At 47.3% G+C, this 4,689-nt stretch overlaps 1 pseudogene; it reads right to left on the reverse strand.

The window, feature by feature from the left end:
- Positions 1-1,252: 1,252 nt before the first annotated feature.
- LOC119325299 lies at positions 1,253-4,249 on the reverse strand (annotated as a pseudogene).
- Positions 4,250-4,689: the final 440 nt, after the last annotated feature.

A 4,689-nucleotide genomic window follows, 5' to 3' on the forward strand; every position in this document is an offset into this window, starting at 1 on the left:
TTTTTGAAAGGAGGGGGGGGGGGTTGGGGGTTTTGGGGGGTTAATTTAGGTGTTTCATATATTGTGTTAGCTAGCTAATTAATAGAGAGAAGTGTCCTCTCTTATGTCCGTGGTTGGTCGACGCTACGTACTATATATACATAAGTGATCGAGAGAACCATTGAGTACAGAAGTTCGTCATGCATACCGAGAGAAGTGATCGATCAACCTCTCCTTCTCCGAGAGATTGGTCGAACAACAAGTTTTCGTATCATGTATCCGACACTACTGGGTACATACATGTACAATATGTATAAGATCTCTTAATTACAATCCCCTAGCAATTGAAATCAATTTCCACATGGTATTCTCCGGCTTTATTGATGACATGGCCAAGAAAGAATCCCGCCAATTCCTCTTGAATTGCTTTCATGCGATCTGGTTCTAGGAGTTCATTCTGCATCTTCCACGTCTAATTTGAAGAAGGGGGTTAATTAATACATATATATGAATGAAACTCAACAGAAATGATGGTGTAATAAAATGAAATTGTGAATATTATTGCTTACGCATTTCATATTGTCTTTTAGAGTAGCCCCGCTTGTTTTTCAAAGTCGCGTTGTGGATGAACTCGCACACGTAGTATCCACAGAAATCATTCCCTTGTTCCTGCCACAAGCACTTTACGAGAAATAGAGGTCAATCAAACTAATAATGAAGCATTATAAATGGCATTGATGAAAGTATAGCTATAGAATCAACGGAAGATGCGCGCAACTAGCTAGCCAGTAGTACTTACTTTCGGGTATGTATATCGCAGCTCCTTCGGCAGTCCCGGAGTTTCTGCGGTGAACTGTCTCCAAACCCTGCAAGACAGAGAAAATAATTATTATTACTTGAGATATCAGGAAATGAACAAAAAGTTGCCGATATGGTGCGATAATGATCGATTGAACTTACTTGTTGAGCAATTCAGTCATGTCCGCATAGGTTTTGGGATCTTTCCGTCTCGAGTCTAAGACGATTACTAGTCCCCGCTCAAGCTTAATCTCCAGAAGAACATAGTGGTACCTGCACACGCATGCATAACTCATCAATTACATTACTATAACCTCGCTCGAGTAATAAGGGAAACCAAATATGCACACGACAGTAACACTCACTTGCCGTTGTAAGGAAAGAGTATGTTATCTTTGTTTTGATTTTTGATCAACGATCGTAGCAAGTTGTCCTCGGCCTCTTTGACGTCCTTTTCAACCAGAAATTCATCTATGATATTTGTGTTAATGAACCCAATATCATAAATTTCTTGTTTTTTGCACTCGACGATCTTCAATCTGCATAATATATTGAGGATAATTAATTATAAATACATGAAATGAAAGAGCCGAGCTATATATAGGGACTTAATGACAGAAATAGTACTTACAGACAGTAGCAAAAGACCATTAGTTTATCGAGGGCCTTTTGATTGAAGAACATGAAGAACTCATCAAATGGAACAGTCAACAGATCAGTTGCAACGAGGTCATGCTCCTCTTTAATATTCAGATACAAAGCATTCGTACCCCCAGACTCTCTGCAGGTTTCCATGTACCAATTACGGAATCTTCGCATCATTGTTGTCAGAGATTTTTCATCTTTGACGAGAGGCTTCCCGCACTCGTATCTGTGTTCGTCCACCTCCAAGAAATCAGGAAGTTGATCGTCAGGCAGGTAATCTGCAAGATTGCCATAACCGGCCACCGCCCCCGGAGCATTAGACACATTGAGCGGGGGGACACGATTGCTGTGCTTGTTCGCCGAGCTGGGCAATTTTTTCCCCTTTGCTTGTTCTTTTAACCTTTTATCACTGACAGTACTTCCCGACCACTGGGCTTCGAGATATGTCTGTTCAGTAATGCGCTGATAGTTGATTCTCGACGGAGACTTTGGTGGTTTCCTCAGGGCATCGATAGTGCGCTTTGCTTTCACCGGATCTACCTTCTCCTCCGGAGGTGGATGTCTCTTTGCTTTCACCCCTTCAAAGAACTCCTTCACATGGGTCCACACAATCGTATCGTTTTCCTCCTCGGTCCTCTCATACGGTAACTTCTCTAGAGGCTTGAGAGGTGGACCGTATCTGTATTGCCTCCCGCCTCTGGTTGTGCTGCTAGACGCTGTAGCAGACGGAGCGGCTGCAGCGTCTGTCTTCTTTCGTGCTTGCTTACGAGCCGGAGGAGAAGGAGTATGATGCGCCGGAGCAGCCGGGGCGGCGGCGGGTCTCTTCCTCCCTTGCTGGCGAGGCAGAGAAGGAGGAGGCTGCTGGCTGCTCGGGAGCACCAGCGCAGGCGGAGAACAAGGCGGAGTGACACCATGCGCCGGAGAAGGAGGCGGAGTGCCGCCACGCGTGCCCTGATCGTCACTCGCCGGAGGAGGAGGCGGTGGAGGAGGCGGAGTGCCCTGACTCGCCGGAGGAGGAGGAGGAGGCGGAGGCGTCCAATTCGGAAGGTTGATGAGCTCCTTCCGCCATAGTCATGGAGTCTTCAGAGCAGAACCTAGCCTAGTCTCCCCTTCACCGGTAGGGTGGTCAAGCATGAGGTCCTCAAATCCCTCCGTTATTTCAGCCACCATCACCTTAGCATATCCTTCTGGAATCGGCCGGCAGTGATAAGTTGCTCCGGATCCAGTAGGATAAACAGAGCCAACAGCCGCCTTGACCTTCAAATTCATCCATCGAGCCATAATGTGGCAATGTTGAGACTCCGTCATAGCATCCACGGGATAGCTGGCAGGAGCCGTCAAGACATGCTCCGGCTGAAGCAGCTTGGTGGAAGCCACGCTGCTTCTCCGCTGAGATGGCGGGGTAGCTTCGGGGGAAGCTTCGGCAAGTCGTTTGCTGCGATCTGCTGCTTCTGGTTCCTCTTCTCGTTCCTCTATCCCCATTACCCTTTCGTGCAGCGCCTGCAGTTGGCCCTGCTCCAGTTTCTTCCTCCTCTCGTGGGTTTTGTAACCCCCTACGTCCGGAAAACCAACCTTCCACGGAATGGAGCCTGGCGTGCCTCGTGTCTGTCCAGGGTGCTCAGGATTCCCGAGGGCCATTATGAGCTTGTCCTTCTCCCTGTCTGGTACGAATGTCCCTTTCTGCGCTGCATTGATATAGTGTCGAAGGTTCTTGACTGGTATTTCCAGTTGCTCGTCCGTCCAACGGCACATCCCTGATACAGGGTCCAAGGTTCCGCCAGCCTCGAAGAACCAAGTCCGGCAATGGTCTGGCCATCTCATTGTCTCTGGTTCGATCCCTTTTTCAAGCAGATCATTCTCCTCCTTGGACCACTTAGGCCGGGCTTTGAGGTAGCCACCTGACCCCGTGCGATGGTGAAGCTTCTTCTTCGCAGCATTTTGCTTGTTCATTGCCGACATCTTTTTACTCTTTTCCGATGTCTTGTGGGCCACAAATGCGGGCCAGTGATCTTTGATCTTCTCATATTTGCCGATGAATTCTGGTGTCTTTTTTTTCCGACAAAATGGTTCAACTCTTTCCTCCACCTCCTGAATAGGGTATCCATCTTCTTAAGAGCACAAGACTTGATTAATTGCTCTTTAACTGGCTTCTCCGGATCCTCCTCTAGCGGTAGGGTAAAATTTGCCTTCAGCTGAGTCCAAAGATCTTCTTTCTGCATATCATTGACATAGGACACCTCAGGGTCGTCCTTAGGCTTATACCATTGCTGGATGCTGATCGGGATCTTGTCCCTAACAAGAACCCCGCACTGAGCAGAAAATGCGTTCTTTGTCCGGATGGGTTCAATCAGTTCGCCGTCGGGCGCGATTTCTATGATCTCAAACCTTTCATCCGAGCTCAACTTTTTCTTCGGGCCTCGTCTCCTTACCAAAGTTGTGCTCGATCCGGAGGGCTAGAAATTAAAAGGAAGAAAGACGAGAGTAATTAATATGTGTACATATACCAAAACAATGAATGCATTAATTAACTAGTTAGCACGGGCTTAACTAATATATATATATACCTGGCCGGACTCGGTTCAGTCACCGGAGCAGTCAGCACGGTCTCCTTCTTGTAACTCCATTGGGTCATCACGGGAGCCATCATGAACATAGCCCTCTTCTTGTACCGGCATTAATGGGCCGGAGCCATCATGAACATAGCCCTCTTCTTCACCCAGTCCTTCCTGACCAACGACGACGTTGAAAAATGATGCAATGACATCAGTTCCTTCTGCGATCATCTCCCCAACATCACTTCTATTGCTTCGTCTCGGTAGTGCTCCATAGTTTCTGCAAATATTTCCAACATGTCAATTATTATTCAAACATGGTACATATGGATATATATTAGTGGCAAACATAGAACTAGCTAGCTAATCACAATAAGGAAACATGTTAGTGGCCTCGATGCTGCTTCTCTAGGGTTTGGGATCACCTCGACACAACGCTTTAAGGGTTTGGGGTGGCCTCTACGACAACGCTCTTTTAACTTGGTAAATTTGGGTGGCCTCGAGAGTTTTGGTCGAGCGAGAGGGCCAAGGGGGGTGCTGCCGTTGTATAGGTTATCACGGTTGAGAGGGGGTATATATATCGACCGCCCCTCATGTCGAAGTTATCTCGAGGGGGTGGCGAGGGCGAAGGCGAGCAGCCTGACGGCGACAGACCCGATAAAACATAAGAAAACGAAGAAGAAATAAAAAGAGGAGAAGAAGAAAGGAATAGAGG

The sequence above is a fragment of the Triticum dicoccoides genome, chromosome 6B, assembly GCF_002162155.2.
Source record: "Triticum dicoccoides isolate Atlit2015 ecotype Zavitan chromosome 6B, WEW_v2.0, whole genome shotgun sequence".
NCBI lineage: Eukaryota > Viridiplantae > Streptophyta > Magnoliopsida > Poales > Poaceae > Triticum > Triticum dicoccoides.